Genomic DNA, 14,522 nt, shown 5'->3' on the forward strand with positions numbered 1-14,522 from the left:
CAGGAACTTATAAGCCTGGGCTTTGGAGCCAGACCAACTCCTGGCTTTACCTCTTGGGAACCGTGTGACTTAGGACACTGCACTTAACCTCACCAAGTCTCTGAGACAGTCACATGAGAAGTGCCTGCCTTACAGCACTGTTATAGGATCAAAAAATAAAGTCTCTAAAGGGACTGGCAGAGTGCCTGCTGCACATGTTCACTGCTGATTCCTTCTTTCCCATTCCTGGTTCCTTCTTTCTTCACCTCCCAAATTCCTCTTCAGCAATAATAATGTTAATGTTACAACTACTACAACTAAAACCACTTCTACTACTACTTCATATAACGTTAACACTGGAAGAGGCCAGTTTAGTTAGATTTGGTGGTATCTAATATGATTAAAGTTTAGAGAGTTATCAATAAAGAGCTGCTTTTGTTTGCCAAGATTCACCTGTATAGGGAATGCATGAGATGTGAATTAGCAGCAACATTATAAAAAAGATTTACAAGTTTTAGTTGAGAGTGATCTAACATGCTTTGGCCAAAACAAACATACAAGCAAGGCCAAAAGCAAAGAGTTGGGAAGTGCCTCCATCAACCAAACGGCCAAGGCAAGGTATTGGTGGTTCTACAAGAGAGTAAAGAATTGTGACCTACAGTTTGAGCTACCGCAACGCGTATGCACTCAGATGGTTCACCAATTTTTTAAGGCATTTATCCCTTCTAAATGAACAGTGCCTATGCTTCCTTGGTAGTGCCAGCTTAGCACCTATTGCTAAATATTTTGAGTTTCATCCCCACTGCCAAGCATTATGTTGAGAACTTCATCTAAAACATCGTATTTACTCTTAACAACAAGCAGATGTGGTGTGCATTCTCAGCAGGGGCAATATGTTTCCCAAGGGCAAAAATGATTCTGGGGAACAAATATTTTGTTTATGTATAAAGCACAGATATATGTATAGTATATAAACAGATACATAGTATAGCTGTGGTATTAAAACTAAATGGCAAGGACAATTAGAAAAAATGTCTAAAAAGGCTCCTTAGGAGGGCAATAATAAAAAGTGTATAAAGTACTGCCACTCGGTATTATTATTTTTATTAAATAGATGTGAAAATGTAGATTGAGAGGTTAAATATTTTGCCCAAGAACATAAAATTATTAGGTGGGAGAGCTCTGATTTTCACCCAAGTTTGTGTGATGCCAAAGCATGTGTTTTGTCCACATTGTCTCCTTACTGTGCTTTCAGCTCACTGACCTTCCACTTCTGCTTGTCTGTTTCCCTTCTTCCCAAATTCCCCTGTACCCTTCCCTGACAGTGACCCAGGTCCTCCTAAACTGCTCTGTCTTCCTCACTAGGACCTGAGACCCTACCTCTTTGGTTTCATTGTTAGTAGAGGAGCAGGAGCACTCCAAGAGTAATTTCTGCTCTTGAGTGGAAGGAATGGGTATTTGCATTTTAATGCCCATGCAGAGGAATTACCCGAAGAACTGGCTCTTTCCCAGTGGGAATTCAGGATCTCTCCCACTCCAGTGGGAAGCAGTTTGGAACTGTGTGCTTTGCAGACCCCCACAGATCATAGCAGGAAGGCACTGGGCAGATGCCCTAGGTGCTGGGAATCTTCATCCCACCCTTGACCTCGTGACTAGAACCCCCTCCTGTTATTCTATAAACTGGGCTCTGCATCTGAGTTTCCCTGTATAGCAATTCCAGGATAATCCAGTCTTCCAGGCACATCTTGTAGTAAAGAGAGGCAGCCATGAGAAACACTTTGTTGTTGGTTAAAAAAAGACAGTCTCAGCTATTTAATCGGAATTTCTAGGATCGATCTACCAGGAATGAGTGGATTTCTTTCTCTTCTTCCCAAAGGGCCTATGGAAGATGAAGAATATAAGTAATAATAGAAGTCAATCAGATTTACATTGAAAAGTGTCCTTCACAGGAGTAGCCTGGGGGGCTTTACCTAGATAATCAGATATTAACACCCCCACCCCCAAATCTAGTCCACCTCTGTTCAGAACCAAGGAGGGTGGGCTTCAGCTTCTCTGCAGAGATGCTGGTGGTTAAACCCACGGGCCTGACACATGGGCATTTCCTCGCAGGGGCACCAAGAATGAGTCACTCAGCGGGTGGTCTCTGGTTCTCAAGGGAAAAGCAAAACCTGTTCGGAGCTGTTGTTCAAAAGGGAAAAAAGATTACTCCCTAAATTTCAGCAGGTGTCAAGTGCTAAAATTTGCCTACATTGGATGTCTATGAAAGCCAAGGTTGTTTTCTTAGAACTGTAAGTAAATAGGTATCTCTCATTGGATATAATGGATAAATTCCCATGCCTCAGTTTCCACATATTTAAAAAGGAGATCAAAAGGATATTTAGTTTGCTAGGACTAGTGTAACAAAGTACCAAGACTGGGTGACTTAAATGAAAAATTTATTGTGTCACAGTTCTGGAGGCTAGAAGTCCAAGATCTAAATGTCAGCAGGGTTGGTTCCATTTTGAGGGTTCCTGGGGGTTTGCTGGGAATCTTTGGTGTCCCTGCTGTCTGCCTTCCTCTTCACATGGGGTGCTCCCTGTGTGTATGTCTGTGTCCCAATTTCCCCTTTTTATAAAGACCCCAGTCACATTGGATTAGGGAGGGGGCCATACTGCTCTCCTATGACCTCATTTTAATTTAACTAATTCTGTCTGCAATGACCCTATTTCTAAATAAGGTCACATTCTTGGGTACTGGGATTTAGGATTTCAACATAGAAATTTTAGGGGGTTAAAATGCAACCCTTGACACCACGTGATAGGGTATGGTGTGAATTAAATGAGTATATAAAGTGCTATTTGAGGGTTTGCTCTAATTATCGTTGGTACATAGTCTTTAAGGATAACAATATTAACAATTATTATTGCTACTTGAGAACTGACTGTCAGGTACTGTATTGTCATAAACAACTTCTAATCCTCATAAAAACCTTCAAAGCATGTTCTTTATCTCTAGTATCCCTGTTTTACAAATGGGTAAACTGAAGCTTAGAGAGGAGAAATGAGTTTGATGTGACTGAGGCTTCACAGCTTGTTTATGATTATAAATAAGGTAGTAATCGCAACCTGATTGTGAAACGCTTTGAATAATGGAAGAATATTTAAAAAAATTCATAACTCCTTTCTTTAGCTTTTGTATGTAAATGCAATTTTCTGCGCAATGTATTGAGTTTGTGTAATCAAGGTTCCACCATAATTTTTTAGATAGGAAACTAAGCTGTTGCATAAAAACTGTTCATTAAACACACATACAGTAGTCATTTTGATCTTGTCAATAACTTTTTTAAGATAATGACAGATTCCTGATTTAGCTAACATTCAGTGAACAGAGTTCCTGGTCTTGTGCTAGGGATGCCCAGACCAAGAAAAGCTGGCTCCTGCCTGCAGAGAACTCGCAGTTGGTTTGTGAAGTACGTTGAGCAGATGGGCCCTGGGCCCAGGCAAAGGTACAAAGGGGCTTACATGGGGTCAGGGAGTCATTCAGGCATTCTCACTGAGGGTGATCTTATTTTCAATGCACGGGAGGAGGTGAGGGCACATTTTAGCTGAGCCTTTAGGTTCATTGAAGGGACTATTCAACAAAGCTGAAAGATTTGATGTATCTGTATCAATCCATACTGGGTTTTCCAGAAATATGGTGAAAGTTATAAGTGTCATAGACTAAGAATTCATAAGGTAATCACTATAAATGGAGAGAAAAAGTAGTTATCTTCTCTTAGGGCCATCTGCCATAAGAATTCAGACTAGAATGGAAGGAAGTTATTTATAGGGTATTTAACACTCAATTACCCACCAAGATTCCAGATAGAATGAATATGTTTTTGGAGAAGGGGATGCTGGCTTCCATATCTTGTGAAAAATTTTGTTAAGCACCTATCATGTGCAAAATGAAAATGATATGGTCTCTGCTTTAGAAGAGCATATAGTCTAGTAGACGAAGATAGATATTCTACATTTTCCACCTCACTTGCCTGGGTATGAAATACTTCCTGCTTTTGAATGAGTTATGTTGATGTTGATTAATGATAATGGAATAATATTACTTTGCATTTGGAGGATGCTTTTAACTTTTCAAAGTGCTTTCCATATTATTTCTCCTGTGAGACTGTAAGGGTGAGGGCTGGGCTGACACTAGGACTGGCACAGGGCTCCCGGGAGGCTGGCCTGGCTGCCCCTTTTCTGAGGGCAGTGGCTTTCCCTGCAATTCCTTCCTAGCCTGGGGGCTTCTACGCTTCCTCTCCAATCACCACACTGTGCTTCTTTTGTTCTGGTCTTCCTTGCTCTTGCCTTGGAGTCTCTACATATCCCGCCATGCTCTTTCGGAGCAAAGCTATTACAGAAATCTAATAAATAATAAATTTCATCACTCAGACAGATCAATAAAATGCATGATGAGAAGAGGCCATTATGGAGAATGAAAAATGCACAAGAGGATGCCCACAGCATGAGTCAACCTTCATCCACGAGAAGCTGAGCCTCCTGAAACACCAAAGACCAACCAAGCCATCTTGGGGTATTTTGAAGCCTGCCTTTGTTAGTACACCCACAGATGTTAGTTGAAGGTCTGTTCCTGCCAGGCCAGTGCTGGGCACTGGACATGCAGAGACATCTTGTGTCCAGGGGCTCAGCAAGTGAGCTGGGGAGGTAGTTGATGCAACCATAGCTAACTGTAACACAGTGCCGTTGCCCCTATCAGCAATAGACAAAGAGCTATGAGCATTCAGATGGGAAAGGAAACAACTAAGGAAAGGAAGGAGGGAGGCTTTCACTAAAGCAATGACACTGGACTTCAACTATAAAAAGGCTAAGATTTTTTCAGATGGAAGAGTTGAAGTGTGAGAGAGAATGTTTTCCAAGGGCAGGAAATAGCACATGCAAATATGCTGGATTATACATGGACTGATAATGTCTAGGAATTTTTTGGTCCAGACTTTTTATTTTCCTACTATGTCTGCTTGCTAATTTTTTTTTTTAATCTTTTTTTTTTTCCTGTTTAAAAAAAGCTAAGGCCTGATAAGCAAGAAGTGAGCACAAGAGCACAAGGCAAGGAGCCTCTGGGCTCCAGTGGCATTGGCAGAGTTGGCTTGGGCCACTAGCTACCTCCTGGGTTCTTAGGCCTGGAGCCCTGGGTGACCTCCTGTCCTTCTCACTTCACTGGTCTCCTAGAAGGAAGAGACCGAAGGGAATGATCCAGTCCTGTTATCTCTCTGATCGTATAGAGAACAGACAGAAGGGGCGTTTTATCTCAGTGGTGCTCTTTCTTCTAAAGTCCCAGTTTCTGAATATGTGGCACAAATCAGCTATCTTGAACTTGACCAGTCCATGACAATACTCTTCTTCTCTGGGGGATGAGGAGAGGATGTGGAGTGAGAAACTTTGAATTCTCTTGTAAGAAAATATCAACTTCCAACCACAGCTTTTTTATGAAATCGGATTCAGGACTGAGTTGAGATGCAAAGAAGGCCCTGTACTAATAGCAGTTTCTTCTATTACCATATAATTTTTGTCTCCCGGATTCTCTTCCTTCTTTTACTTTTTATTTCCACCTCCTAGGCACAGTGTTTAGCCTCATCTTCTTTTCTGACTTTCTCTATTAAGGTGTCCATTGATAAATGATTGATAATTCTGGGGAAGGAGTACACACTTTGGAGTCAGAGGTGGGTTCAGATCCAAGAACTACTATTAGCTTAGCCTCATGACCTGGGGACAATTGCTAGGAAGATTAAATGAGATAACATAGGTGTAATACACTGTATAATGCCTTACAGTCCAGGCATTCAATGAATGGTAGGTATATATATTTTTACTGTTAGTTCCTTATTAGTGGTGCGGTATGTTGAAAAGAACTTTAAATTGAGAGACTAGTTCTTCCCAAAACTTATTAGCTATTTGTCCTTCAGCAACTTATTTAACTTTTCAAGTTTTAGGTTTATTTTTATTTTTTTTTTTGGAAAACTGAGAAGATAATACCTATCTCATTGGATTTTTGAGAGGATTAATTGGGATGACAAATATAAAATACTTAGCATGGTGTTTTACATAAAAAGATGCTTAAAATTGCCAGCTCCTCCTCCTCTTTCAGGCCTATACAAAGTTTCTAACTGTTTTACTTTTTACCAGCAATTCTGACTCAGTTCCTGGCAGAATTATATCTGGTTAGCTAATGTTGAGCACTAACGGCTGGCTGTCCACCCAAATCCATTCTCCTGTTTTTCTTTGGTTTGGCCATCTTTTCTCCATTTCTCAGCCTTCTTTACAGTTAAGTATGGCCAGCTAAGTGCTCACCAGTGAAATGTAAGCTGAGGCGATATGTGCCACTTCCAGACTTGGCCATCAACTTCCCACAAGCACTCCTCTGTGCTCCTACCTCCCTTCCATGCAGCTGGCACAGGGATCCCCCGAGCAACCTTGGCAGCCAAGTGGCTGAGCTGCCCTCTCAGCCTGACTGTCACCCTGAATGACTGTTAAGCCAAGTGCCTCCCCAGCATACAAACACGTGTGTGTCTGTGTGCGTGCAATGGAACATTTGGATATAAACTAATGCCATTGAGCCATTTAATTTTAGGTCTTTTTGTTCTGGCAGTTTATCCTACCTTAATATGAATTTTTTTTTTCCTACCTTCAAGTTAGACTGAGATAGCCAAAAAAATCTGAACTGTAAAGCACTTTTGAAAGAACACTGAACCTAGAAGCAGAACTAGATTCAAGATGGCTTTGCATGGAACAGATATGTAATCTTTTTATTTACTTATTCAACCCTTCTCCTTCTCATTGAAAAAAAAATTATATTTCTTTATTTGACTTTGTTCAGCCATTTAACTTCTTGAGTTTCAGATAATTCACTTGAAAAACATGTCAAGGAATTATTGTGAAGGTTAATTAGGATGTTACATGTCATAATTTTAAGTTTGTAGAGTCTTATAGAGCTTCTTCATCCAAAATGGTAGCCACTAGCCATATGTTACTATTTGGTACCTGTCTTAGTCTGTTTTGTGCAGCTGTAAAGGAATACCCAAGAGTGTGTAATTTATAAAGAAAAAAGGTTTATTTGGCTCACAATTCTGATGTCTGGAAAAGTTCAAGACTGGGCAACTGATGAGGGCCTCAGGCTGCTTCCACTCATGATGGAAGGTGAAGGGGAGCTGGCGTGTGCAGAGAATCACACGGTGAGACAGAAAACAAGGGGTACCAGGCTCTTTTTAGATAACCAGCTTTTGAGGGAACTAATAGAATGAGAACTCAGTCACCATCCCAAACCCCAGGAAAGGCATTAATCTATTCATGAGGGATTAACCCCCATGACCCAAACACCTCCCATTAGGCCTCACCTCCAACATTGGGGATCAAATTTCAACATGAGATTTGGAGGGGACAAGCACCCAAACTATAGCAGTACCTGAAATGTGGCTAGTCGGAATTGAGATACTCTATATGCAAAATACACACTGTATTTTACAGATCTAATACACAAAAAAGAATGTCAAATGGCTCATTAAAATTTTTTAATATTGATTACATGTTGAAATGATAGTATCTTAAATATATTGGATTAAATAAAATGTTATTGAAATTAATTCCCCTTTTTTCATTTTTAATGCGAGTACTAGAAAATTTATGATTAGATCTATGACTCACATTACATTTCTATCAGACAGCCCTACTCTAGACATTAAAGTATTATTATTTAGTGCAAGCAGACATTCTCTAATACCTCTGAATGTGGGTCCTGGGTAGTGGGGGTGGGGAGAAAGACTTCTTTAAATGGAAGTGATAGTCCTTATCTTGCAGGGCTGTGTTCTTGAGATTAAAGATCTTAAATGCACAGTGCCTGGTATACAGAGTTGTTGAGCAAATGGTAGCCATTGTTTTTCTTCCACATTTTCCTTTAATCCAAAAGCAGCTTCCATAATCACAGGCTATCTGGCTTTGGATTTTTTCACTTAAGAACATTTTCTTTTGTTTTCTCTTTTAAAAACTCTTTGAAAATGTATTTGCAGTATCAAAGTTGTGACTATTTTTGTTCTCCTTTATAGCCTTTTTAATGTCACCATCTCCCTAAGCATGCAGTTATAACAGCTAACCTGTCTCTGGATCTAATCTAAGGAAACTGAGAGCAATTAGCTGCCTTGGTATTAGGGAAATGGGTTTCAAGTCTAGCAATCCCTACTTAAAGCCCTTTGCATAGCTAATGCTTTCCTTTAATTAAATCGCTGCCCTTTAGATTTTAAAGGAGGGAGGTGGAACTAAACAGCTATTATCCTAAATCCAGGAATGTTTTATTTTTGTTTGGTTGAAAATTTATAATTTTGACTATTTACATGAAGCATGTATTTTCCCATAGTGTTCTCTTGGAACCAAATACTTGTTTTTCCCTGTTTTCTCCTCTTACTGTCCCTCCTCTTCCCTCCTTTTTACTGCCTCCCCCCTCTTTTCCCTCTCCTTTTCTTTCTCTCTTTCTCTCTTTCTCTCCCCTGTTCCCTCCTTTCTTTCTTCTCTTTCTTGTCCTGCTTTTCCCCTTGTTTGTTCACAAAAATAGAAAGAGGATGACACATTCAGAGGACTGAAAAACTGTCCAGTTTGTGGCCGTCAAGAAACAAGAAGTCACTAAGATCCAGCACTAATAAATTTCTTCTTAAAGTACTGATTTAGCTTCTATTAATGTGGCTCTAAGATACTCTTGAGACAATTGTTTCCCTCTTCCTAGATGGAGCTGCTTATGTTCTCACTGAGGGGGTGACCCTGAGAGAGTAGGGTATTTATTCACGAGTTTCTTTCTTTCCTTTAAAAAAAAAAGCTTTATTGAGATATAATTCACTTACAAAATCCACCAGTTTATAGTATACAATTTGATGATTTTTAGTATACTCACAAGAGTTGCCCAACCATCTCTACTATCTAATTTTTTTTTTTTTTAGTTATCTAGCCCTCTGAAAACCAAGTACCTATTTTTTTTTTTTTTTTTTTAAGAGAATAGGTCTCACTCTATTGCCCTCAAATTCCTGGGCTCAAGCATTCCTTCTGCCTCACAGCCTCCTGAGTAGCTGGGCCTACATGTGTGCCACTACACCTGACTCTCCAAGTACCCATTAGCAGTTACTTACCATTCCCCTCTCCCCCGGCCCCTGGCAGTAAGCAACTGCTTTCTGTCTCTAAGGATTTGCATATTTCAGATATTTTCTAAAAATGGAATCATATAACATGTGACCTTTTGTGACTGGCTTCTTTCACTTAGCAAAATATTTTGAGGTTCATCCATATTGTACCTTGTATCAATACTTCATTCTTTTTATTGCCAAATGTATTCCACGCTGTGAATTTACCATGTTTTGTTTATTCATCAGTTATAGCCACTTTTAGGATATTATTAATAATGTTGCTATGACCATTTGTATGCAGGTTCTGTGTGGATATGTGGTTTTAATTATCTTGGGTATATATTTAGGATTGAAAGTGCTGTATCATGTAGTAACTCTGTCTCACTGCCAAACTGTTTTCAAAAGTGGCGGCATCATTTGACAGTCCTATCAGAAACATATGAGGGATACATTTTTCTCTACATCCTTGTCAACACTTGTTATTGTCCATCTTTTTCATTTTAGCCGTCTTAGTGTGAAATGGTATCTTGTGGTTTTTATTTGCATTTCTCTGTTGATTTAATAATGTTCGACCTCTTTTCATGTGTTTATTAACTATTTGTATATCTTCTTTGGAGAATTGCCTACTCAAATCCTTTACCTATTTTAAAAATTGAGTGGTTTTGTTATTGTTGGTTCTACAAGTGCTTTTATATAGTCTATATACAAGTCCTTTATTAGATATATGACTTGCAAATATTTTCTCCCATTCTATGAATTGTCTTTTTTGATGGTATCTTTTAAAGCACTAAATTTTAATTTTGATGAAGCCCACTTTATCTTTTCTTTTGTCATTTGCATTTTGGGTGTCACCTGTAATGAATCAAGGCCTAATCCAGAGAAGTTTCTCTCATGTCTTTAAAAACAGAAATAGGTAAAAAAGGATGGTTTGTAATTTCTAACTGGTCCTTATCAGGCCTCAGTGGCTTCCAAACAAAGTTTTGGCTATGCTATCAAAGAAGTGTTAAAATCTTATTTTCATAGCTAGCTGGTGGTGTGAGGAGGGCACAGCTGCTAGGCATTTGGACACTGCAGCAATTGCCTTAATTGGACATTCCTCACCTCTCCAGTCTGACTTGTTAATGGCTTTTTAAGTGAGACACACCAGCCAAGTGAATTAGACTATTTGGCAAGTCAATTCCTGCTCACTTGGAAGCGTTAATCCATGGAAAATAAGCAGAGGCCTTCAGCCAGGAGGAAAGCTGAATTTCATTTGCAGAGGTGAAAGAGAAAGAGCTGTTGTCTGCAATGTCAGGAGTTTCTAAGTACACTTCCAAGGGCTGTTTGGACAAAGATCTTCCTACCTAACTTCTCTCTCTTAACCTGACTTCTTCAATTCAGCACATGCTTATTTGTACCTCCAACATAGCTATGGTGTATACAGGGAGGTCTGTCCTGGTGCCTGCCCTAAGGAGCATCTGTATGAGAAAATACACACATGAAATATTTAGAAATCATTTGCTAATAATGTAGTGTGTTTTCCATTCACTCCTTGACTTAGTTTGTTCTGGCTTTAGTCAACCACTCTACTCAAATTTTTCTCTCAAAAAACAATGACAGTCACAATAACCTATTAGGTGTCAAATTTAGTGATTTTCCAAATGTGTGTTTATGGACTTGATGTTTCTTCTGGGCTCCACCTGAATTTCCACCTGCCCTGAATTTACACATCATTACACGTAAATCCTAGAAGTACAACTTGCACATATCTAAAATCAAACTTTCTTCACCCCTTGTTTCTCACCTCTTCTACCCTCAGCAATCTGATCTCCTGCTCTGATCATGGCATGGCCACCTGCCCCAATTACCAATTCTCCCATTTTCACTCCTGCATCACTAGTTCTAGTTATTTATGTTACTTCCTTTCCATTCCCACTGCCTGAGTTCAGACTTCGTCTCTTTCCTGAATATTATAAGGCTTCTTCCACACCCAATTTCTCCTTTGATCCTTTGTCAATTTCTGCCAAAATTATTTTTTAAAACCATGAGCCTTATCTTGCCAGTTTTTTGTTCACACATCTTCAGTTATTCAGTTATTCTCTGGTTCCTGGAGAATAAAATCTAAATCTTTGTGCAGCGTTTGTAGACCTGCTCGTTCTTGCCTCGACCTCCTTTATGTCCTTGTCTAGTGTTGCATTCCTCACTGATATCTTATCACACCATGGTCTTCTGTACACCCACACCTTTGTCCACCCTCCTCTGCCTGGAACATCCTTTCTCTGTTTGGTAAACTTTTCCTCAGTCTTTAAGTTCCCGGACCCAAAGTGGGCTTGGGATCTCTTCCTAGAGATCCTTGGAAACTTACATAGACTTCTCTTATGGTTCTTACCATACTTTTGTGATTGTGGACAATTTTTCCCTCACTCCAGTCCCTCTGTCTTGCCTTGTCCAGTGCCTTTTTCAATCCCTTGCTCTCCTTTCTGTCTCTCTCAATCCCTCTCCACCCTAGGTCTCCCCCTATAAACTGATCTGCTCCTAGATAATCAGGGATTGTCCTGTCCGAGCACCTAGCATAATGCCTCACTCAGAAGAGATGTTTCATAAAGGGTCTAAGGAATGAATTTACTGAGCCAAATATGATTATTTGCTCTCCTCACCCACCTAAATGCAAACATGCCCAAGTTTCAAATTAGTCAACAGTATGATGCAAGTGTTTTTATGTGATAATTTTTGTTGTTGTTCTTGTTGGATGGTGGGTATAGTTGGTATAGTGGGAACAAAACCTAGAAAAACCAAATGTGAGGAATTTAGTGATACTGAATTGCTCAGGGAGTCAGGGGGCCAAGCTGGAGTGGCTCGGGTGATCCTGCATATGGTTCTGGTTGGAATGGGTGGCACTGTAGTACAGCAGTTTATTTGGACACTGGCTTTAGAGTCAGGGGGATTTGAATCTAGGCTTGTAGGTCTCATTTGAGGTCATCTGCCTAACTTATCTGAACTTCAGTATCTACCACTGTTAGAGGAAACAAACACCCCACCTCCCTTGAGGGTTTTGTGGGAGTAAATAGCATAACACGTGTGCTGCACTTAGTCAAGTCCTTGCATGTGGCAAGTGCTTATCACATGGGAGCTATTTCGTGTTTGTGTTTAAAGAGTATGTATGTATTACTTAAATAGTTTGGAAAAAATACCGATGGTATTTCTAACATAATCTGACCAGTTCCCTTGAGAATAGTCTCTCTTCCTAATTTCTTGGTCTGGGGACCAGGCTCTCATTCCTGAATGCTATGATTGCTGAGAGAGATGTGCTGTTAAAGCCAGTGAACTAAAATCGTGCACAGTGAAATTCTTCCTAGAATTTATCCTTGGGGGTATTTAAATAGCAATGTCCAAGGCTGTAAACACAGCTGAGAAATGCTGTTATTGCATTTAAGAATCTTTTTTCTGTAATATTAAGACATCTTGATTTAATTGGTAAGCTGCTCTGTGATAGCATTCAATTTAAATGAGATTTGTGGAGTGGGGAATCATAACACAATCTCTCATGGACCAAAGATTGCTGATGAAGTCTACCTTATTGCTGTGTGTCAGAAATTAAATCACTGTCTATTGTCATGAACCAGTCAATCAGATTCTCTTTTTGATTATAGAATGTGCTAGTGGGGGAGGTAGAGAAAGTGAGGCTATAAAATAGAATTTTACCACTTAGAATCCTATGCTTAGAAATATTTTCAACTTAAGCATTTTTCTCCATGGTTCTTCCTTCAAAAATTGGGAACAAAGAATATGCCCTATCACCTTTCTGAAGAAGGAAGTGGAAATGAGTATTTGAGTACCCTGAAATTCTGGACCAAAAAAAAATACTGTCACTAATGTCTTTGGCTTTCATAAGGATTGAGGAGCTCATTTAAAATGTGAAGCCTTTCACCATTAAAGCTTCACATAAACCCGAACTGACACAGAATCAAAGCTTTTGTGAGAACATAATGGAAAGAGATGATGTCAACATATCCGGTCTCAAAAGCGTTGTGGGGTATCAGACTTAGGATATTCCATGACACTGCTAGAATGTATCTCCTATTTGATCAAATTGCAGAATTCTTTTACTATTTATTATTTTAGATGAGCTCAGTTGGAGCATGCCCTCCGTGGAAAATTATTGATGTAGTTCTATTAATCCTGGATCACCATGGTGATGCCTAGCTATAAACTTGGCTGAAATACTGTAAGGCGGGCAGACCAGGCATCCCAAACTCTTAGCACAGGTGGTCCTCTTTGCAGAGCATTCTGACTTTCTTAGTGTTCAGTGTTCTAGCAGATGGCATGGGTTGTCGGGCATAATCAGTTCCCTGTGCTCTCGCTCACATCTTCCAGTGGGATTCTGTGGAAGAGTGGTATGTGCAGCACAGATCTTGGGATCCTTCAAAGGGTTCTCAAAGCTCCTCAATGGCCACTCAGCAGTTAGGAGGGAAACGGTGGTAAATGAGGCAGAAGCCCTCCATGAATGAAGTAATGGTCTGGAAGGGGCTATAAGTTTGGATTCTCATTCTGGTAATTTTCTCTATGCCCTTGGCAAATGACTTTATTTCTCTGCTTTTGCAGATGGAAAGAATCATAAAAATGGTCCTACGAAACCTTGAAACCATAAAATGCTATAGAGATGCTAAATATACACCATTTAGTATGCGATTTTCCTCTGTTCTTAGGACAGTTGCTATTTCTAGACCTAAGTGGATCAGAGGAGAATAGGGCTCTAATACTCTAAGAAGAAAACGAATGTTAAGCTGGATACTGGTGTGCTTAGCCGCAATTAAGGAAGCTGCTGTGGAATTAGTGACTCACCCTTCATCAGGACGGCAAAGCTGTCTCATGCCGTGTTTTTGATTTCTCTCCCCTGTTCAGTTTGTTTGAAGTCTCTCTTTTGTGATAGGAGAAAATGACAATTATCCTCTTCTTGTGTTGTTTCCATTTTTGGTAAGCAGTGGGTAGAGTTTACACTGGATGAAATTTCAAAGGCTGTTTTTGTGAAAAATCATTCCCTCCTGACAATGGCAAAATGGAGAGAGACTATAGTTGGCTTTTATTTTACCAGCTTCAACCTTCTGCAGAGGTTAAATTCAAGACTGGCCCATAGACATTGGGAATCTTGTTATTACCACTGTTTGCCTGTGAATTTCCTGTCTTAAAAGTTGTCCCAAATTTTACATTAAGCTAATTTTTCCCTAGAAAGTGTAAAAAAATTTTTTTTCAGCATATTGAATTTAAAGATCTAATTGGTTTTTATCAGTGATTCACGAATCAGGCAGCATCCCATGGAAGAAATAGAAAGATGCTCTGCTGGGTGTGGCAGAAGAGTCCGTTTTTGTAAAGTAACTTGAACAGGAACAAGAAAACAGCAGTGTGCAAAAAATTGATTGGTTAACATCATGTT

The sequence above is a fragment of the Eulemur rufifrons genome, chromosome 8, assembly GCF_041146395.1.
Source record: "Eulemur rufifrons isolate Redbay chromosome 8, OSU_ERuf_1, whole genome shotgun sequence".
In the NCBI taxonomy this organism is placed as follows: Eukaryota; Metazoa; Chordata; class Mammalia; order Primates; family Lemuridae; genus Eulemur; species Eulemur rufifrons.